Source organism: Equus asinus, chromosome 24 (genome assembly GCF_041296235.1).
Source record: "Equus asinus isolate D_3611 breed Donkey chromosome 24, EquAss-T2T_v2, whole genome shotgun sequence".
NCBI classification, from domain to species: Eukaryota; Metazoa; Chordata; class Mammalia; order Perissodactyla; family Equidae; genus Equus; species Equus asinus.
The window spans coordinates 17,576,394-17,600,797 of NC_091813.1; the positions used below are offsets into that span (position 1 = coordinate 17,576,394).

Consider the following 24,404-nt stretch of genomic DNA (forward strand, 5'->3'; position numbering starts at 1 on the left):
TAGTAACCACAAAGAAGAAACATATAATAAGCAAATAAGTATGACAAAAATAAATCAAGCATATTACTAAAGAAAGCCATCAAAACACAGGGGAAGAGAGCAAGAGAAAAAGAAAGGAACAGAGAAGAAATACTAAAACACCCAGAAAAAAAAGTAACACAATGGCAACAAATACATATATATTAATAGCTACTTTAAATGTCAATGGACTAAATGCTCCAATCAAAAGGCATAGGGTGGCTAAGTGGATAAAAAAAACGAGACCCATATATATGCTGCATACAAAAGACACACTTCAGAACTAAAGACGCTCACAAACTGAAACTGAAAATATGGAAAAAGATATTCTATGCAAAGGGCAAAGAAAAGAAAGCAGGGGTAGCCATACTTATATCAGACAAATTAGACTTTAAAACAAAAACTGTAACAGGAGACAAAGAAGGGCACTACATAATGAGAAAGGCAATAACCCAACAAGAAGACACAACACTGCTAAATATCTATGCACCCAACATAGGAGCACCTAAATATATAAAGCAATTATTAACAGACATCAAAGAAGAACTAGACAGTAAGACAATAATAGTAGGGGACTTTAACACTCCACTTACATCAATGGATAGATCATCCAAACAGAAGATCAATTAGGAAACATTGGCTTTAAACAACACATTTGACAAGATGGACTTAGTGGATATATATAGAACATTCCATCCACAAACCACTGAATACACATTCTTTTCAAATACACATGGAACATTCTCCAGGATTGATCACATATTAGGCCACAAAACAAGTTTCAATAAATTTAAGAAGATCGAAATAACACCATGCATCTTTTCTGACCACAAAGATATGAAACTAGAAATCAACTACAGGAAGAAAACCAGAAAAGCCATAAATATGTGGAGATTAAACAAAATGCTACCGAACAACTATTGGGTCAATGAAGAAATCAAAGGAGAGATCAAAAAATTCCTGGAGACAAATGAAAATGAAGATACGACATGACAAAATCTATGGGATACAGGAAAAGTAGTTCTAAGAGGGAAGTTTACAGCCATTCAGGCATACCTCAACACAGAAAAATCCCAAATAATCAATCTAACAGAGCAAGTAAGGGTAATGGAAAAAGAAGAACAAACAAAGCCCCAAATCAGCAGAAGGAAGGAAACAGTAAAAATCAGAGCAGAAGGAAATGAAATAGAGACTAAAAAAAACAATAGAAAAAATTAATGAGATCAAGAGCTGGTTCTTTGAAAAGATAAACAAAATTGAAAAACCCTTAGCTAGAGTCACCAAAAAAAAAAAAAAAGAAAGAAGGCTCAAATAAATAAAATCATAAAAGAAAGAGGAGGGATTACAACGGACACCTCAGAAATACAAAAGATTATAAGAGAATAATATGAAAAGCTATACGCCAACAAATTGGATAATCTAGAAGAAATGGATAAACTCTTAGAAACATACAGTCTTCCAAAACTGGACCAAGAAGTAGAGACTTTGAATAGACCAATCACCAATAAGGAGATAGAAACAGCAATCAAAACCCTCCCAAAAAATAAAAGTCCAGGACCAGATGGCTTCCCTGGTGAACTCTATCAAACATTCAAAGAAGACTTAATGCCTATCCTTCTCAAACTCTTCCAAAAAATTGAAGAGGAGGGGAGGCTTCCTAACTCATTCTATGAAGCCAACATTATCCTAATACCAACACCAGACAAGGGCAACACAAAAAAAAGAAAATTACAGGCCAATATCACTGATGAATATCGATGCAAAAATCCTGAAAAAAATATTAGCAAATTGATTACAATAATACCTTAAAAAGATCATACATCATGATCAAGTGGGTTTCATTCCAGGGATGCAAGGATGGTCCAACATCTGCAAATCTATCAACGTGATACAACACATTAACAAAATGAATAAAAATCACATGATCATCTCAATAGATGCAGAAAAAGCATTTGACAAGATACAGCATCCATTTATGATAAAAACTCTAAATAAAATGAGTATAGAAGGAAAATAACATAATAAAGGCCGTATATGACAACCCCACAGCAAATATTCTCAATGAAGAAAAACTGAAAGTTATCTCTCTAAGAACAGGAACCAGACAAGGATGCCCACTGTCACCACTCTTATTTAACATAGTATTGGAAGTCCTAGCCAGAGCAATCAGGCAAGAAAAAGAAATAAAAGGATCCAGATTGGAAAAGAAGAAGTGAAACTCTCACTCTTTGCAGACGACATGATTTTATATCTAGAAAACCCTAAAGAATCCACTAAAAAACTTTTAGAAACAATAAATGAATACAGTCAAGTCGTGGTTGTGTTTCTACACAATAGCAACGAAGTAGCAGAAAGAGAAATTAAGAATACAATCCCATTTACAATTGCAACCAAAAGAATAAAATACCTAGGAATAAACTTAAGCACAGAGATGAAAGATCAGTACACCGAAAACTATAAAACATTGCTGAAAGAAATCGAAGAAGACACAAAAAAATGGAAAGACGTTCCGTGCACTTGGATTGGAAGAATTAACATCATTAAAATGTCCATACTTCCTAAAGCAATCTACAGATTCTAGGCAATCCCTATCAAAGTCCCGATAATATTTTTCACAGAAATAGAACAAAGAATCCTAAAATTTATATAGAACAACAAAAGACCCCGAATGGCCAAAGGATTCCTGAGAAAAAAGAACAAAGCTGGAGGTATCACACTCCCTGATTTCACAATATACTACAAAGCCATAGTAACAAAAACAGCATGGTACTGGCACAAAAACAGACACACAGTTCAATGGAACAGAATCTAGAGCCCATAAATAAACCCACACATTTATGGACAGCTAACATTCGACAAGGGAGCCAAGAGCATACAATGGAGAAAGGAGAGTCTCTTCAATAAATGGTGTTTGGAAAACTGGACAGCCACATGCAAAAGAATGAAAGTAGATGGTTACCTCACACCATGCACAAAAATCAACTAAAAATGGTTTAATGACTTGAATGTAAGACCTGAAAGCATGAAACTTCTAGAAGAAAACATAGGTAGTATGCTCTTTGACATCGGTCTGAGCAGCATATTTTCAAGTAGCATGTCTGACTGGGCAAGGGAAACAAAAGAAAAAATGAACAAATGGGACTACATCAAACTAAAAAGCTTCTGCACAGCAAAGGAAACCATCAACAAAACGACAAGACAACCTAACAATTGGGAGAAGATATTTGCAAACCGTATATCAGATAAGGGGTTAATATCCAAAATATACAAAGAACTCATACCTGTCGACAACAAAGAAAACCAACAACCCAATTAAAAAATGGGCAAAAGATCTGAACAGAGATTTCTCCAAAGAAGATATACAGATGGCCAACAGGCATATGAAAAGATGCTCAACATCTTTAGCTATCAGGGAAATGCAAATCAAAACTACAACGAGATATCACCTCACTCCAGTCAGAATGTCTGTAATTAACAAGACAGGAAACAACAAGTATTGGAGAGGATGTGGAGAGAAGGGAACCCTAGTACGCTGCTGGTGGGAGTGCAAACTGGTGGAGCCACTATGGGAAGCAGTATGGAGTATCCTCAGAAAATTAAAATTAGATCTACCATATGATCCAGCTATCCCACTGCTGGGTATTTATCCAAAGAACTTGAAAACACAAAGGTATATAGACACTTGCACCCCTATGTTCATTGTAGCATTATTCACAATAGGCAAGACTTGGAAGCAACCTAGGTGTCCATCAAGGTGCGAATGGATAAAGAAGATGTGGTATTTATACACAACGGAATACTACTCAGCTATAAGAAATGATGAAATCCTGCCATTTGTGACAACATGGATGGACCTTGAGGATATTATGCAAAGTGAAATAAGTCAGAAGGAGAAAGTCAAATACCATATGATCTCACCCATAAGTAGAAGATAAAAACAACAACAAACAAACACATAGCAAAGGAGATTGAATTGGTGGTTACCATAGTGGAAGGGGGTGGGGGAGGGCAAAAGGTGTGATTAGGCTTACATGTGAGGTGGTGGACTATAATTAGTTTTTGGGTGGTGAACATGATGTAATCTACACAGAATTCAATATATTTTACAATGTACATCTGAAAGCTATATAATGTTGTAATCCAATGTTACTGCAATAAAATTAAAAATCAATCAATCAATATAGCAAAAAACTTTGAATATGAAACCAGAATGGAAGGGGTTCTACTGGACAAATGATTTGTTCTCCTCAATAAATAAATGGCATGAAAAAAATAGGGGAAGGAAAAGTTTTATAGATTAAGAGGCTAACACATCTATCAAAATGCAATGTGTGGAGGACCCTATTTGGATCCAGATTTGAAAAAACTGTAAAAAGCACATCTGAGATAATGGAAGAAATTTAAACACAGAATAGATAATATATGATATTAAAGAATTTTGATTATTTTTTCAGGCATAATAACAGAACTGTGGTCATGAAAAATTCCTTCTCTGTTAATTAGATGTACTGAAGTGGTGAAATCATGACTTCAAATTTGCTTTCACATGATGAAATTATTGCAGGCGACTCACAGGTACCTGAGAGCTCATTGTATTGTCTCTAATTTTGTTTAAATTTTCTATAATAAAAAGCTTCAGGGGGAAAAAAAAAAGAGTGGTGAGAACTGGCACCCTTGTCTTGCTCCTGATCTGAGAGGAAAGTTTTCAACATTTCACTGTTGAGTATGATGTTGTCTGTAAGTTTGTGATATATGGCCTTTATAGTGATAAGGTATGTTCCTTCCACACTCAATTTGTTGAGAGCTTATTTCATAAAAGGATGTTCTATTTTGTCAAATGCTTTTTATGCATCTATTGAGATGATCATATGATTTTTATTTTTCGCTTTCTGAACGTGGTGTATCACAGTTATTGATTTGCATATGGTGAACCATCCTTGCATCCTAGGAATAAATCCCTTTTGGTTATGATGAATGATCTCTTTTTTTTTAAGGAAGATTAGCCCTGAGCTAGCATCTATGCCCATCTTCCTCTGTTTTATATGTGGGACGCCTGCCACAGCACGGCTTGATAAGCGATGTGTAGGTCCATGGCCAGGGTCCCAAGCAGTGAACCCCATGCCACCGAAGTGGAACATGCGAACTTAACTTCTATACCACCTGGCCAGCCCCAGTGAAGGATCCTTTTAATGTACTGTTGAATTAGGTTTGCTAATATTTTGTTGAGAACTTTTGCATCTATAATTATCAAGGGTATTGGTCTGTAATTTTCTTTTCTTATAATGTCCTTATCTGACTTTGGTAAAAGAATAAGGTTGATCTCATAAAATAAGTTTGGAAGTGTGCCTTCCTCTTCAATTTTTTAAAAGAGTTTGAGAAGAATTGGCATTAATTCTTTAAATATTTGATAGAATTCACCAGTGAAATCATCTAGTCCTAGACTTTCCTGTGTTGGTTTTTTTTTTTTTTTTTTATTACTGATTCAAAGTCCTTTACCATTATTGGTCTGTTCAGATTTTCTGTTTCTTGATTCTGTCTTGGTAGGTTGTACTTTTCTAGGAATTTATCCATTTCTTCCATGGTATCCAGTTTGTTGGCATGTAATTGTTCATAGCAGTCTCTTACGATCCTTTATGTTTCTGTGACGTTAGTTGTAATGTCTCCTCTTTCATTTCTGAGTTTGAGTTCTACATTTTTTTCTGAGGTAGTCTAGCTAAAGTTTTGTCAGTTTTGTTTATATTTTCAAAAAACCAACTCAGTTTCATTGATCTTTTCTATTGTCTTTCTACTCTGTATTTCACTTATTTCTGCTATGATCTTTATTATTTCCTTCCTTTTGCTAACTTTGGGCTTACTTTGTTCTTCTTTTCCTAGTTCCTTGAGGTGTAAAGTCAGGTTGTTTATTTGAGATGTTTATTTTTCTTAATGTTGGTGTTTATCACTACAAGCTCCCCTCTTAAAATTGCTTTTTCAGCATCCCATAGGATTTTATATGTTGTGCTTCCTTTTTTGTTTATTTCAAGATATTTCTTCATTTCCCTTTTATCTTCTTTGACCCATTGGTTGTTCAGGAGCATATTGTTTAATCTTCACATATTTGTGGATTTTCCAGTCTTTTTCCTGTCCTTGATTTCTAGTTTTATACCATTGTGGTCAGAAAAGATACTTGGTATGATTTCAGTCTTCTTACATTTGCCAAGACTTGTTTTGTGACCTGTAATATGATTTATCCTGGAGAAGGTTCTTTGTGCACTTGAGAAGAATGTGTATTCTACTGTTGAATGGAATATTCTATTTATATCTAATAGTTAAATTTGCCCTAAAGTATGCCTCAAGTCCAATATTTCCTTGCTGATTTTCTGTCTGGATTACCTATCCATTGTTGAAAGTGGGGTATTGAAGTCCCCCGCTATTATTGTGCTGCTGTCTATTTCTCCCTTCATATCTGTTAGCATTTGCTTAATATATTTAGTTACTCCAGTGTTAGGTGCATATATATTTGTGACTGTTATATCTTCTTGATAAATTGACCCAATTATCCTTATATAATGACTATGATTGTCTCTTGTTGACCATTTTTGGCATAAAGTCTACTTTGTCTGATATAAGTATATCTACTATTACTTTGTTTTAGTTTCCACTTGCCTGGGATATTTTTTGCTGTCCCTTAACTTTGAGCTTGTATGTCCTTAAAACTGAAATGAGTCTCTTGTAGCAGCATATACTTGGGACTTGTTTTTTATCTATACTTCTGCTCTATGCCTTTTGATTGGAGAATTGACTCCATTAACATTTAAAGTAGTTATTGATAGGTAAAGATTTACTATTGCCATTTATGAATTGTTTTCTGGCTATTTTGTTATTCCATTTTACTTTTCTTTCTCTGCTGCTGCCTTCCTTTGTAAATTGATGATTTTCCATATGGTACGTTTTGATTCCCTTCTCTTTATCTTTTGTGTATCTATTGTAGATTTTTGCTTTGTGGTTCCCCTGAGACTTACATAGAACATGTTATATATTTAACAGTCTATTTTATGCTCATAACAGTTTAATTTAGATTGCATACAAAAACTCTATCCTTTTACTCTCTCCTTTTATGTGTTTGATGTCCCCATTTACATCCTTCATTTTGTAGTCATTAACAATTTGTTGAAACTATAGCTATTTTCAATACTTGTGTCCTTTAACCTTTACGCTAGAGTTAAGCAGTTAACACATCATCATATTACAGTGTTAAGGTATTCTGAATCTGATATATGCTTACCTTTACCAGTGTGTTGTATATTTTCAGATCTTTTCCTGTTACTAATTAGCATCCTTTTATTTCAGCTTAAAGAACTCCTTTCAGCATTTTCTTATAAGACAGGTTTAGTGGTGATGAATTTCCTCAGCTTTTGTTTATTAGGGAAAGTTTTTATTTAGTCTTCAATCCTAAAGGACAACTTTGCTGTGTTAAGTATTCTTGATTGTCAGTTTCTTTATTTTAACACTCTGCAAAGATCATCCTATTCTCTACTGGTCTGCAAGGTCTCTGCTGAGAAATCTGCTGATAGCCTTATGGGGGTTCCCATGTATGAGAATTTTTTTTTCTCTTGCTGCTTTGAAAATTTTCTCTTTGTCTTCAGCTTTAGATGGTTTTATTATTGTGTTTTGGAAAAGATTGTTTTGGATTGAAATTTTGAGGTGACCTGTTAGCGTCAATGAACTTGAATGTCTGAATCTCCCCACAGGTTAAGAAAGTTCTCAGCCATTATTTTTTTAGATAGACTTTCTACCTGTTTCTCCTTCTTTTCCCCTTCTGAGACCACATAATGTTGGATACATTATTTCTTCTGTCAGTATCCCATAATTCCCACACACTTTCCTCATTCCTTTTAATGTTTTTTTGCTCCTTTGATTGGAAAATTTCAATTTATCTATTTTCTAATTCACTGATTCTTTCTTCTGTTTTATTCTACTTTGCTCTTGCTTCTCCTTTGTTCAGGTCTGTTGTTGGAGCTCTCTTGAATTCTGCAGTTCAGTCATTGTGTTCTTCAGCTCCAAAATTTCTGTGGTTCTTTTTTTGTTTTCTATCTCTTTGTGAACTTCCTATTTTCTTCCCATATTGTTTGCCTCCTACTGTTATATTATTTATTTGTGCTCTCTTGTAGCTCTCCGAGCATCTGTAGAACAATTATTTTTAATTCTTTGTCAAGCAATTACTGGATCTTCATTTCTTTGGGCCAGTTACTTGAGGTTTCTTGTATTCCTTTGGTGGAGACATATTTCCCTGACTCTTTGTGATCTCTATAGTCTTGTGTAGTTTTCTGTGCATTTGAAGGAACAGTCACCTCTTCCAGACTTTGCGGACTGATTTTGGTAAGGGAGGCCTTTCCCCTGCAGGTAGGGGCATACTGAATTTTCCTATGGCCCTGGGTCTAGTAGGAACCAGCTGCAGGTTCCTCTGTAGAGGCAGGGGCTAGTTACAGGCACATTCACACAGTGATGGGGGCCAGGGTAGGTAGCAAGGTTGGGCCAACTATGGACTCACTGACAGTTGCAGAGGCCATGGTTGTTGGCCTGTTTTCTTATGGCTACACACTATCCTCCTGAGTTTACATACTTCAGTGGAGTCTGGTGACAGCATCAGTCCGGGAGTGTGGAGGTGCACAGCTGGAAGGATTGGCTGCAGGTGGGCACTAGTGCCAGCCAGTGATAGAAGGCAGGGCCTGATCTGGGCCCACAAGCAGCTGTGGGGCTCCTGGCTGTCAGTGACACACTTGTGGCTGCCCACTTTCCCTCATGTGTGTGCATAAAGCACCAATGTCTCAATTACTCAAGAACGATGTTGTCTACAACTCTAAATAAAATGACAAGGAATAAATGGCTAATATGACATTTCAAAAAACACCTCTAACACTATACATTTTAAGCATGTGCTAGGATATTGATTGCAAACTCGTGATATCTGACTTCAATTGGGACCTCAAAATTTCTCTATTGACCTTTTATTTCATTCTCTTGATTATTTAGTAAAATAAAATTTTCACAATTGTTATCCAATATGTACCTCTCTCTCTTTAAACTCTGAGTCACTGCCTTAGCCACCTCTATGAGAAAAACAAAAGGCTAAATTTCCTTCTCTTTTCCAAGGTTAACCTGTATATCTGTGACCTAAATGTCACCTGCTCCCACTTCCTCTGAGATAATTAAAATGAGCAAAATCAAATTCCTGATTAAATTTGTTTCCAAATATTTCTCCCCCATTCTTCATCATTCCAATAAATTGCATAATTATCCAACCAACTACTCAAGCCAGAAACGAGGAATAATGCTTCTTATTCTCTCAAAACCTAACATCTAATATATTAGCATTTCTTCAAGATTTTATCTCAAAAATATGTCCCAGTTCATCCACCTCTTTCCATCTCCATAGCCTCCATCTTTGTGCAAGCTAACATCTCCTCTTCAGTGAAGCTAAAATAATGTGCTTCTTTAGTATTTAGAATAAAATCCCAATCCTTTATCATGGCTTTCAGAGTGCCACATGATCTTCCCAGGCCGCTCTTCTACATCCAGATCTTCCCCGTATCCCCCTCATTCACCAACCTCCAACCTCATTGACCTTCTTTGGTTGCTTAAGCATACTAAAGAGTTTTCTTTCTTTCAGCCTTGGATGTTTCCTCTCCCTGAAACATTCTTATTCTCTGGTCTCATTCATTTATGTCTTATCGTAACACCTTATTTGTCACCATTTGAAATCATGTTGTTTATCTGTTTGCCAATTGTCGTTGTACGTTTCCTCCTTTAGACTTGCATTCCATGAAGTCAGGAGCCATATTGGACTAATTCACATATACTACCATCAACCAAATGTATAACAGCTGTCAATTAGAAGGACTAAATTTAAGCATGTATCACCAAATACTCCCACCTAAATATATTTGAACATAATAAGATAATACATAGATTTCTAAATTTTATAAGAAAAGAAATTACTCAATATTTTTCAGAGTGAAATGTTGCTAAAAAATAACCTGTATGGACCCTATGATATTACAGTTTACTTGGGTTTTTTTGTTTATTTTGAGGACAGGGAGAAGATAGACCTCTAAGAAGAAAAAACTCTTCCAAGTCCTATGCCACTGACATTGAAATAAGTGTTTTTATGAGAAGATGCTACAAAAACTGCAGCTCTCACCATTGTCTGATCCAAAAATCAACACCTAGAACAACTGATGAATTTATTTAAATAAAATCTTGTGACATTCTTATAATTCAGCGGATATCACAGTTCAGCTGGAAGAGACCACTGTCATTATGTTCATCTCTATTTTGCTTCTTTTGATAGAGATATTTTATGCATGAATACAATGAAAATAAAACAATTTCAAAAACACTTGACACATGCATAACAAAGGTGTCCTAAAGTGTTTCTATCAATTGTTAGCATCCCATAATATTAATTTGTAACAAAACATTGACTTTTGAATTGATGGTGCAAAAGCAATAGCAGGAAGTATTGCTCCAGGAACATATTCTCTTACAAAAATGAAGATTTATTGTGTTAAAGTTGTCATCAAATGGGCTCAATAGTAGACTGATGATGACAGAGGAAAAAGTCATTGATTTCCAAGATAGATCAATAGAAATTATCCAATTCAAGGACTAAATAAATAATATGTTACAAAAAAAAATAATCAAAGGCTTGGGACTTGTGGGACAAGTTCAAGAACAAAAGTCTTATCATTCATATTAGTGGAATACCAGAAGGAGAGAAGAAAGAGATTGGTGCAGAAAAAAAAAAACAAGTAATATCTGAATACTTCCCAAATTCAGTGAAAGCTATTAATTTAGAGATTTGAGAGGATTATTAAGCCAAAATAAGACAAAAATCAAAGAATACCATGCCCAGACACGTCATAATTAAACCACTGAAAACCAAATCTAAAGAAAAAAATCTTAATCCATTACCTGTAAAGGAAAATGGGATGAGACTGACATAACCACAATTTTCTTAGCACAAAAGAAAGGCCAGAAGATGTGGAACATCTTTAAAATCCTGAAGGAACAGAAACTGGCAACAAGAATTCTTTATCCATCAAAATATTTCCATCAATGGAGGTAAAGTAAAGACGTTCTCAGATGAAGTAAAGCTAAGAATTTGTGTCAGCAGACCTGCTCTAAAACATGTCACAGGAAGTTCTTCAAGCTGAAGGATAATAATACCAGAGGTAAACTTTGACCTTCAGGAATGAAGGAAGTACAACAAATATAGTTTAAAAATAGTAAATATAAAGGACATTTTTTTCTTTTATATTCTTTAAAAATATGTATGACGGATGAGAGGAAAAATTAGACCATTTTTGATGTGGTTTTCTATATGTATAGATGAATACATATGAAAACGATAATATAAAGAGGAGAGTAAATGAACCTAAAAACAAAAGTACCATACTTTTCATAACCACAGGACTTATAAATTTAGAAAAGTTAACTTGATAAAATGCTTTTATCCACTTCACAGTCCATTTTCCAATTTTACTATTTATCATAATATGATATACTTTTCCCTACAGTTCAAGATCTAGTTTAGGATCATGTGTTGCATTTAGTTATGTTTCTTTAATCTCCTATAATCTGGAAGAATTCCTTAGTATTTCTTTGTATTTCATAACATTGATGGTTTCAAGGATACTGGCCAATTATTTTATGGAATGTTTTTCAATTTAGTTCTGATGTCTCCTCATGATTAAGATTTAAGTTACGCATTCCCAGCTGCTGGAACACTATATAGATTGTATTGTGACCTTTAGAGGACATCCCATTTGGAGGCACAGACTGTCTGTCTGTCCTTTATTGAGGATGTTAATTTTGATCACCCAAACAGAGTGCCCTCTACTTTTCCCACTAAATAGCTATTATTTCTGTTTTGCAACTAATAAGCAATGTGTAGGTAGACCCTTTGAGATTATGCAGATATTCTGATCTTCATCAAACTTTGCCCCCTAGATTTAATACTCATTCGTGATCTTTGAAATATTTAGAATTGTAATTGCAAAATAATATTTTCCAACTCTTCTATATTTATCAATCAGCAATCAGCAAGAAGAGACATTTATCTAATCTAGCTAGTTAGATAGCTATCTAGTTTGTGTTGTGGACTCAAAGATATCTATTTTACTAAAACAAAACAAATCTACTTATTTTTTGACACAATAAGAAATTCTAGGCTCATCTTGGAACTTCTTTGCTCCAGGCCTGGAATTAGCCATTTCTCAAAGGATATCTGGTTCCTTACAGAGAAAAATGGTATTTATAAAACAAGAATTGGGTGCTAGGTATACTCATTGCTATTAGGGCATCATCATTTCTAGGTCTTTCAGTGGACAGAGCTAAGATATATTTACAGGGGTTTTGTTTTTTTCCTCAAACCTGAGTTTATTTAGCCAAAATGTTGTGTTCAATAATTCCTTGAATTAGGTCTCCCCTCCACTCATTCAGTGTAGTTACGTTATTCATTTACAGTAAACTTGGGTTTACTTGCTCCTGTTTGCATTCTATTTTAGAATTCTTTCTACTTTGTTAATTTAATTTTGAATGCTTAGAATACGAATGTGCTTCCAAAACTAATCAAAAAGTAAAAAAAGTATACTCAGAAAAGTGTTGCTCACTCTCCTATCCTTCTCATCTCTTCCCCCCAATCTGACAGCATAGGTAACAAATTGCGCAGCGTTCTAGTTATCCATCCTCTGTTTTCTTTTACAAAAATAAGCAGATTCATGTAGGTTTTCATAATTCTCGTACTTTCTTACGCAAATGAAAAAAATACTATATACTTGTGTACTTTATTTACATCTTTTTTTTTTTTTGAGGAAGATTAGCCCTGAGGTAACATTTGCCACCAATCCTCCTCTTTTTTGCCAAGGAAGACTGGCCTTGAGCTAACATCCATGCCCATCTTCCTCTCCTTTATATGTGGGATGCCTGTCACAGCATGGCTTGATAAGCAGTGCGTGTGTCCATACCCGGGATCCAAACTGGCAAACCCTGGGCCACCGAAGCAGAATATGCGAACTTAAGCACTGCGCCACCGCACCAGCCCCTGCTTCTTAAAATATATTACACATTATAAAATATATTATATTTTTCAAATTATTCCAATCAGTTTATACATGTGTTACTCATTTTTTTCCACAAATGAACAGTCCTCCTTGGGTGTATGTAGCATAGTTTATTCAACCATTCTCCTATATTTGGACATTTATGTGGTTTGTAATATTTTGCAATTACAGAAAAAGCTTTAATGAATAAGCATGAGCAGAGCTATTTTTGTATTGTTGGAGGTGTATCTTTAAGTTAATTTTCAGAAAAGAGATAGCTGAGTCAAAGGGTAAATCCAGGGAGTAGCTCCACAGCCCAGTGGTTAAGTTCTATGCCTAGGGGTGGACCCACACCACTTCTTGGTGACCATTCTGTGGCAATGACCTAAATACAAAATAGAAGAAGATTGGCACAGATGTTAGCTCAAGGTGAATCTTCCTCAAGCAAAAAGAGGAAGATTGGAGGGGCCAGCCCAGTGGTGCAGCAGTTAAGTTTGCATGTCCTGCTTTGGTGGCCCAGGGTTTGCCAGTTCGGATCCCAGGTGTGGACCTACACACCGCTTGTCAAGCCATGCTGTGGCAGGCGTCCCACATATAGGAAATTGGGCACTGATATTAGCTCAGGGTCAGTCTTCCTCGGCAAACAAGAGGAGGATTGGCAGCAGATGTTACCTCAGGGCTAATCTTCCACAAAAAAAAAAAAAAGAGGAAGATTGGGGCTGGCTTGGTGGCTGGGGGTTGCGGGTTTGGATCCCTGGTGCAGACCTACACAGTGCTCATCAAGCCCTACTGTGACAGCGTCCCACATATAAAGTGGAGGAAGATTGGCATCAATGTTAGCTCAGGGCAAATCTTCCTCATAAAAAAAAAAAAGGAAGATTTGCAACAGAATCTTCCTTAGCAAAAAAAAAAAAAAAACAAAAAACCACCAAAAAACAAAAACAAAAAAGGGAGTAACTACATTCATTGCCAAAGTCCTCTTTACAGTTGTTTTACCATTTTGCATTCTTACCAGCAATGTATGAGAATGGCTGTTTCCCAACAGCTTCACCAACATTGCCAACAGAATATTTTGTCAAGATTTTGAATTTCGTTCAAGTTTCCAGTTCTCTTAAGTGAAAATGAACATATGTTCATATACTTAAATATTTAAAGATTCTGTGTGAGTGTATATGTGTGTGCATGTATGTATGTGATTATAGGTCTGTTCAAGATATTCGCCCATTTTTCTATCAAGTTTTTGTTTCTTTTTCACATTTATTCAAATTTCTTTATATATTGAGTATATTAACTCTCTATCGGTGATAGATGTTGCAAATATAGTCTTCTTGTTTGTCATTGCCTTCTGATTTGCCCTTCACATTATTTTGGGTCAGTCTCAGCCTATTCATAGCGACGTTATCAGCTAGGAATGCCTTGGGGTGCTCACGGGGGCCTGTACTACTTGTGAGAGCCCCCACAGACATTTCCCCTTTCAGAGCCAATGTCCAGCAGGATGGACCCTTGTGGTTCTTCCACTGCAGACACACCTCAGCGACAACCGTCAGGGAACTTTGGAAAGAGAAGGTTTATTGCTCACAGGTTCTGGAGGGTACACAGTGAGGTCATGGGATCAGCAGGGGGAGAGAGAGAGAGAGAGCAGGAGCCTGGCGTTCTATCTTTATTGGGTTCAAAGGTGGGGTGCCTAGGGTTTCATGCGTTCACTCTTTATTGGGGAAATTAAAACATGAGTGGAAATTAAAGCGTTGGAAGGGGAAAGCAAGTGGTCAAACGGCCAGTTATTTCAGTCGAACCAAAGGTATAAAAAGGGAATTTCACGGGCCAGGTGGCCTGGCTCTTTATCTGGCTGTGTGGCTTGCAATGCGTTTGCTGGAGACAGACATCTTTGAAGTGGATGCCTCCACAATCAAAAGCTTAATGCCAGGCACCTACATTACAATAAATAAAGCTCAAAGTCTGTCGCCTACACTACAGGAGTGCATTTTTCCCATGCAAAATTTTAATGTCTATTTATTATAAATATTTATGTGAATATTTGTATATTTATATATTTTATATGAATATTTAAATATTAAAACAATCTAAAGTAATGATCTCTCTTTATTGAATATGAATTTTGATATATAGTTAGGAATCCGTTCCCCACACTCACAAAGGAATTCATTTACGTTTTCTTTTAGTACTAGGACAGTTTTATATTTTAAGATCAGAACTCCGATTCATTTGCACTTTCTTCTCCCTATGATTTGAAGAGACAATCAAATTTTATTTTTCAAAATATTTATTCAATGATCCCAACACCATTTGCTTAAAAGCCCACCTTTGCCCCAGGGATCTGAGATGCTTCTTTATCATATGCACTTGGGGCTGTATCTGGACTTTCTTTCCTATTCCACCATTTATTTGTTTATTCATGTGATAGTAACACATATTCTAATAATAGAAGCTGTATAGTATGTTAATATATTGTAAAAACTTGGTCCTCCCCATAGCTCTTCCTTTTCAGTAGTGTCCTCGCTATTTTTATGTGTTTATTTTTCTCTATGAACTTGACCAGCTCCAGAGAAAACTTCATGATTTTTTTTATCAGTATCACATTGAGTTTATAAATTCACTTTGGGAGAATTTACATCTTGATGCTGTCAAAATGTTCTAAAGAGCTACTTTTGTTCAATTTTATTTTTGTGAAATTCCAGAACATTTTGTAGTTTTCACGTATGTTCAGATATTTTATTTTAAATTTATTTCCAAGTATTTTATTGTATTTTTGATATCATAAATGAGGCTTTCTCTTTTATTATATATTCTACAGACTTTTCTTGATTTTGATGACCTTGACAGTTTTGAGGAGAGCTGGTTGGGCATTTTGTAGGATGGTCCCCTGTTGGAGTTTGTTTGATGTTGTTCTCGTGGCTGGATTGAGCTGGTGGGCTTTGAGAGGAATATCAGAGATCAAGCATCGTTCTGATTGCCTCACGCCATATTGTGCCAACGTGAATTATTATTGTTGACGTTGGTTTGGTTCACCAGGCTGAGGTAGTAACAGTCAGATTCCTCCAGTATAAGTTCCTCTTTTTTTCCCTTTCTATACACGTTTCCTCTTTCCATCCTGTACTCTGAAAGACAATCATTTAAGAAGTGGGGATTTACGCTCCCCTTCCTTGAAGGCAGAGTATCAGCATAAGTTATTTAGAATTCTTCTGCATAGGAGTTTTGTCTATTCTCTCCCACTTATTTATTTATTTATTCAAACATTTATGTATATAAGTATGGAATCATTTTATATTTATTTTATACTTTTGATTATGATTCAATACTGTATTTATCTTCTTGCTCAAATTGTTTCAGCTTTGACCATTGGGAGCTGTTTCCGTTGGCTCCGGTATACCTCTGATACACCCATCAGTGTGGGGTTTTATTTTCTTAGCACTCTGTACTTTCTGGCACTGCAAGATGCTCGAGCTTCATCTTGTATTTTCTTGCCTCTGTCCTAGAATAAGCCGCTGTTTAAAGAATTCTGACTTCTTTTCTTATAGAATGGTATTGGAAACCAAGATCTCTCCCTTAAATACTAGGTATGCTCATTACTTTTTGGGTGTCATTGCTTCTAGTCATCTCAGCTGACAGACTAAAGAAATTTATGTGTGTAATTCAATTATTTTAATTAAGATTTTGGTTTTTTAGAGCAGTTAAGCTTCCAGCAAAATGGAGAGGAAAGTACAGAGAGTTCCTATATGTCCCCTGCCCCTCACTTGCATAGCCTCCTCCATTATCAACATCTCCTGCCAAAGTGGTATGTATATTACAATTGGTGAACCTATGTTGACCATCATAATCACCCAAAGGCCATAGTTTACATTAGGATTCACTCTTGGTGTTGTGCATTCTATTGTTTTAGATAAATGTATAATGTCATGTATCCATCAATACAGTATCATACAAGGTATTTTCACTACCCTAAAAATCCCATTCTCTGCCTACTCATCCTTGTCTTCCTCCAATTCCTGGAAACCACTCATCTTTTTACTGTCTCCATAGTTTTGCCTTCTGCTGAATGTCGTATAGTTGAAATCATATAGCACGTAGACTTCTTAGATTGGCTCCTTTCACTTAGTAATATGCATTTAAGTTTCCTCCATGTGTTTCCATGGCTTGGTAGCTCATTTCTTACTGGTGCTGAATAATATTCTATTATCTGGATGTACCACAGTTTATTTATCCATTCACCTACTGAGGACATCTTGGTTGTTTCCAAGTTTTGGCAATTATGAATACAGCTCCTACAAACATCCTCGTGCAGGTTTTGCGTGGACATAAGTTTTCAACTTCTTTGGATAAATACCAAGGAATGTGATTACTGCTGGATCATATGGTAAGAGTATGATTAGTTTTGTAAGAAACTACCAAACTGTCTTCCACAATGGCTATACCATTTTGCATTCCCATCAGCAATGAATGAGTGTTCTTGTTGCCCCACACCATCGTCAGTATTTGGTGTTGTCAGTGTTTTGGATTTTGGCCATTCTAATAGATGTGTAGTGGAATCTTATTATGTTTATACTTGCACTTCCCTGATGACACATGATGTGGAGCATCTTTTTACATGCTTATTTTGCCATCTGTCTATCTTCTTTGTGAGGTGTCTGTTAAAGTTTTTGGCTCCTCTTTTAAATGTATTATTTGTTTCCTTGTTGAGTTTTAAGAGTTCTTTATATATTTTGAATTACAGTCCTTTATCAGATGTGTCTTTTGCAAATATTTTTTCCCAATCGTGTGCTTATCTTCTAATTCTATTCAGATGGGTTTTTGTGGAACAGAAGTGTTTTGTTGTTGTTGTTGTTGTTTATTTATTTATTTTTTCTGGGAAAGATTTGCCTTGAGCTAACATCTGTTGCCAATCTTCTTCTCTCTTTTGTTTTTCTTATTTTCCTCCCCAAAGCCCCAGTACACAGTTGTGTACCCTGGTTGTATATCCATCTACTTCTTCTTTGTGAGCCAATGCCATAGCATGACTACTGACAGACAAGCGGTGTGGTTCCACAATCAGGAAACAAACCCAGGCCGCTGAAGCAGAATGTGCCAAAATTTAACTAAGAGGCCATAGGGCTGGCTCAGAACAGAAGTTTTTAAATTTCTTTTTTAAAGATTCACACCTGAGCTAACAACTGTTGCCAATCTTCTGGTGGGGGTTCCTGTTTTTTCTCCCCAAATCCCCCCAGTACATAGTTGTATGTTTTAGGTGTGGGTCCTTCTGGTTGTGGCATGTGGGATGCCACCTCAGCATGGCCTAATGAGCAGTGCCATGTCCGCACCCAAGATCCTAACCAGCAAAACCCTGAGCCAACAAAGTAGAGCACGGGGACTTAATCACTCAGCCACGGGCCTAGCCCCCCAGAAGTTTTTAATTTTAATGAAATCCAATTTATCTATTCTTTCTTTCATAGATCATGCCTTTGGTGTTGTATATAAAAAGGCGTTGCCATACCCAATGTTATCCAGGTTTTCTCCGATGTTATCTTTTAGGAGTTTTATGGGTTCGTGTTTTACATTTAGATCTATAAACCATTTTGAGTTAATTTTTGTGAAGGACATAAAGTCTGTGTCTAGATTTGTTTTTTGGGTATGGATATCCAATTTTTTCAGCACCATTTGTTGAAAAGGCTATCTTAGCCCCATTATATTGCCTTTGCTCACTTGTCAATGTGTGACTCAATTTTGAAAGAAAAATTTGACCCTGGGTCACTTTGTGTGAAGAATACCCTGAGATTGCAAGACATCATTGTTTAATTTTTTCCATTTGCAAAAACAACCCCATCTTGGTAAATCAGCACTTTCCTAATGTTATTCAACCAAGAAAAATGTAAATGTAACTATATATATGAGACTAATAAAATTCTGAAACTATCATCCATAATCATAAATTTAAAATGTTGGGGCTTATTAAATCATTCTTACTGATACCACAGTTTATGTAAAAGAAGTAATTCTCTTGAAATTGAACTTAGAAAATAAATGAATACAAGTAAAATCCCATTTATAACTTCTCATTAATTACATTTTGCAGGAGATTTTATTTGACAAAGGGTATGATAATAAAATGTTTGAAAACACTTATGTGATTAACAAAATATCTTAACCTATTTTAGACTCCTGACCCATCTCTTTTAAAACTTTTTTTATGTCTCCTCTCTCCCAAGAGAACACTGAATTTCTATAGCTCTCATTGTGCAATATTTAACTTGTTAAATGCACTAAATGTAAATGTGATCTAAACAATTTTCTTAATTTTTATATGGAACTAAACTGGAATCCTTTGAAAGTTGAAATATATCATTTCTATTTTTTTTGTGTGTGATCTACTGGTCTTGTCACTCAATTCAATTAAAGATTGAAGAAAAGTTCCCAATCTGTGTATTTTATACAATTGTCTCAGAAGAAAACCAATTTTTTAACATAGCGTAATAAAATACCTAGGAATAAACTTAACCAAAGAAGTGAAAGAGCTGTATACCAAAAACTAAAAAACATTGTTGAAAGAAATTGAAGAAGACACAAAGAAATGAAAGATATTCCACGCTCATGGATTGGAAGAATTAACGTAGATAAAATGTCCATACTTCCTAAAGCAATCTATAGATTCAATGTAATCCCTATCAATGTTCCAACAACATTTTTCACAGAAATAGAACAAAAAATCCTAAAATGTATATGGAGCAACAAAAGACCCTGAATAGCCAAAAGAAACCTGAGGAAAAAGAAAAAACTGGAGGTATTACACTCCCTCATTTCAAAATATACTACAAAACTATAGTAACCAAAATAGTATGGTACTGTCACAAAAACGGGCACACATCAATGGAAGAGAATTGAGAGCCCAGAAATAAAGCCACACATATCTGGACAGCTAATTTTTGACAAGGGAGTCAAGAGCAAACAATGGAGAAAGGAGAGTCTCTTCAAAATGGCATCGGAAACACGGGACAGCCACATGCAAAAGAATGAAAGTGGACCATCATCTTACACCATACACAAAAATCAACTCAAAATGGATTAAAGACTTGAATGTAAGACCTGAAACCAAAAAACTTCTAGAAGAAAACGTAAGCTGTATGCTCTTTGACATCGGTCTTAGCAGAATTTTTTCAAATACCATGTCTGACCAGGCAAAGGAAACGATAGAAAAAATAAACAAATGGGACTACATCAAACTAAAATCTTCTGCACAGAAGAGAAAACCATCAACAAAACAAAAAGACAACCTAACAATTGTGAGAAGATATGTGCAAACCATATATCAGATAAAGGGTTAATATCCAAAATATGCAAAGAACGCATACAGCTCAACACCAAAAACCCAACAACCCAATTAAAAAATGGGCAAAAGATCTGAACAGAGATTTCTCCAAAGAAGATATACAGATGGCCAACAGGCACATGAAAGATGTTCAACATCATTAGCTATCAGGGAAATGCAAATCAAAACTACAATGAGGATCACCTCACTCCGGTCAGCATGGCTATAATTAATAAGACAGGAAACAATAAGTGTTGGAGAGGATGTGGAGAGAAGGGGATCCTCATACACTGCTGGTGGGAGTGAAAATTGGTGCAGCCACTTTGGAAAACAGTATGGAGTATCCTCAGAAAATTAAGACTAGATCTACCATATGATCCAGCTATTCCACTGCTGGGTATTTATCCAAAGAACTTGAAAACACTAATGCACAAAGATTCCTGCACCCTTATGTTCATTGCAGCCTTATTCACAATAGCCAAGACTTGGAAGCAACATAGGTGCCCATCAGGGATAAAGAAGATGGATATCACCTATGGATAAAGAAGATGTGGTATATATACACAATGGAATGCCACTTAGCCATAAGAAACGATGACATCTGGCCATTTGTGACAACATGGATGGACCTTGAGGGTATTATGCTAAGTGAAATAAGCCAGAGGGAGAAAGTAAAATACCATATGATCTCACTCATAACTGGAAGATTAAAAAAACGACAAACACAGGAACAGAGATTAGATTGTTGGTTACCAGAGGTGAAGGTGGGGGGGGGGGGTGAGGGAAAGGGGGGCATTAGGCACATGTTTGTGGTGACAGATTGTAATTATTCTTGGGGTGGTGAACATGATGTCATCTACACAGGAATGGAAATGTAAGGATGTACACCTGAAATTTATATGTAATAAACGAATGTTACTGCAATAAAAAATTAAAAAATAAAACATTTAAAATTAAAAAATAAGATGGATTTCATAGTAGGAAACAAATACAAACAAATCTCATTTTTTTCCTTTTCAATATCAACTTGGACAAAGTTGACTATTGTTTTTGCAAACAGGAAATTATGATATTTACAACACTTTAACCTATCCTCATATAATCAAATAACCCCTCCTGGGTAGCTAAAGTATCAGGCTCAAGGTATGAAAGAATATGAATCTTTGGAAACACTTCATTCTATGAAGATATTTAGCATCTGGGTCTCTAATTTACCAACATCCCTGAAGTGTAAATGACAGCACACAAAGGACTCTAAGAGATTTTAAAAACAAACAAGAATCTGGAATTTCAGACTAATCCTATCTCACAGTCTGTGGGGAAATCATAATGAAGAAGAACAAATGACAAAAGTCAGAGCAAGGAGAAATTGGACATGGTAAATTACAGACTCTGGCACCATAACTGAAATTTCTCCCTCCAATGCAGATATACTTTCTTGATTCTTCATGTTACTTCATACATACTCTTTTCTCTCTAAAAACAACCAAACAAAACCACCACAAAAGGTCAAAATGTACTAGATGGTTGACCCTAATATCTATCTTTCTCTTCTTCCTGATCCTAAGAAATGAAGGGAAAATGGGAGAGATATCTCATTTTCCTGGAAAAGTAGACAATTCTTTCAGACTGCTGCTTTGGAACAGAAAGTTACTCAGACATTGTTTCTGCTTCCTAACCAGCATTTGGAAAGTGAAGTGGAGGATATGCAGTGAGGCGCTTTCAGACACTTTCCTTAACGTGTCCGGGTTCCCGGAGGATTCTGACTCACCTGAATGCGGTGAGCATGCTCTCTCTGATTAAGGAGATCCAGAGCCATACTTACTGAAAAGCCTCCTCCATCATCCTGGCCGAGTATTCTTCCTCCTCTGCCATCACTTTAGAGACCGGGAATTTCTTGTCCCTAAATCTGCTTTAGGGACATCAAACATTTCCCTTTGTTTCTTACAGCTGTCCCTTTAAAGTATCTTCAGCATAGCATATTCAGTCGTCTGATTACGATTTTAAAGAATGTTTACCTTCGATATGTGGAGATCTGTGATTACAGACAATGTCTAATAGGAAAATTGAACACACAATTCCCCAACTGAGTGGATATTGCATGTATTTACTTTCTACCAATATGCCTAGCGATCCAGTCAGCTGTCACAGAATTCCATTTTCCTCTCCGAACCCAGGTTTATTTTGGGCTATTTATATGCTCTAGAATTCTCTTCTCTCTTTTCCCTATTCTTTTTCCTTTCCCTTTTATTACCATTTCAGAGAAAGCAAGATTATTTCTGCGTGACCCTGCTGATATATATATATATATGTGTGTGTGTATAAAGTATCATATCATATTAATTTCCAGAAGATTCTCAGATTAGACTTTAAAAATGTAACTTTTAGATTATAAATAGTGCAACTAAAGTAGCATAATATAGCGATGATGAAAATAAAGAGTGAAATTAATTATACTGCTAACCAAAATTGTATATTAACAGAAGTTAATTGCATTAGGAAAATAAAATTCAAAGAAAAAGTTAGGTACTCAGAGAGACATATCATATTAATAAAAAGAAACCAGTATGATATAAAATATATACTATATATTTCTTAGACCACAAGGAAATCTCAACAATATTTTTTTAAAAATCAACATCATAAAGTCTATGTTGACTGACCACAATTCAGTGAAATTCGAACTCAAAACAAAATCTGGCTAAAATTTAATATTTGGAAGGTAAAAATTCAGTTTTAAATAATTCATAGCCTAAGGTGGAAGTCAGAAAGGAATTACAAAGTATGTAGGCCTGAAATAAAACAAAAGTACAATATTTCAAAATTCTTGAGTATAACAAAATTATGTAAGAAAAAATTTAAATACTAAAATGCATTTGATGAACAAAGTTTTCACTTCCAGGAACTAGATCTAAAATCAGCAATAAGTTATATCCATACCATCATGGTAAGGAAATAATTGTGAGTTAAAACAGTGATCAAAATACAAATAAATAAAAGCAATACAGCTCACCAAAAAAAACCTGTTTTAAATGGGTTGAAAAATCTATCATTATAAAACCCCTGGCAAGTTTGATTAAAGTCAATGCATTTGAACTTGTAGCACCTGCGTTCTAAGGGAAGGGACGTAAAGTATCTGGTAAACACGTCTTGGTTCACCTGCACTCCTCCTCAGTTGATCCACAGCCACAGCCCTTGGCGGAGCACAGGAAGAGAGAGAAGAGCAAGGTAGTTGCCTTTGTTTCTAATCAAGTTTTGTCTGAAGTTCATTGGACATTATTTTATGACAAGTAGCTGTGTTGAAAGGTGATTGCTTCTTTAATTCTTCCTACCTGAATTTCAGAAAACAGGGTTGGCACTCAGAGCTGCGATGCATCAAATCGCTCCTGGCTCTGCCGTTCTCTGCTGGAATAGCCGATCCCCAGAGAGTTCCACTCCCTCCTTCAAATAAAAGGGTCCTCAGGCATGCATCAGCGCAGAGCAGCTCAACGTGTGGTCTGCAACTGGTGCCCTCCGGGAACCTGTTGTTACCTGGCTGCAACAGGGAAGCATAGAAATGGAGAGGATGCTTACAGACCCTCTTACAGCAAGCTTATAGAGTAATTTCAGGCTGCAGAAACTAATAATAAAATGGCCTTGAATTTTGTGTATCATCTTTTTCCATTTTACCTATTCTATTAATTCATTTTTATTACATTTTATGAAAGTATTGGCCCACAATGGGATGCAAAACCAAACCAAACCAAACAAAGCTGACCCTTTACCACAGATGATTTGAGAAGCACTGCTTCAGTGCATCCAACAACTTTTCTATCAATATTTCTAGTTACTTTTAAGAATCCAGGGGGAACAGCTGTCTAGCAACCACTACATGAAAGAGCAGTTCCAAATCCAAACTCTTGTGACGCTATTAGTGATTGTTTGGGACACCTTGACCTCCCTTTTCCTTTCTCAGTGACACTTCTTCACAGGCTGTATCCTCCACATGTGTCTTGGTTCAGACAACAGAG

The 24,404-nt window shown here is 35.8% G+C and overlaps 1 long non-coding RNA gene across 1 annotated transcript in view; it reads right to left on the reverse strand.

Annotated features, from left to right (window-relative positions):
* LOC139041812 (uncharacterized) overlaps nt 1-23,914 on the reverse strand; it is an 81,111-nt gene extending 57,197 nt beyond the window's left edge. Inside the window, exon 1 of the long non-coding RNA XR_011497777.1 lies at nt 23,727-23,914. This is a non-coding gene — a long non-coding RNA (uncharacterized lncRNA). The remainder of the gene's footprint in view (nt 1-23,726) is intronic.
* Nucleotides 23,915-24,404: the final 490 nt, after the last annotated feature.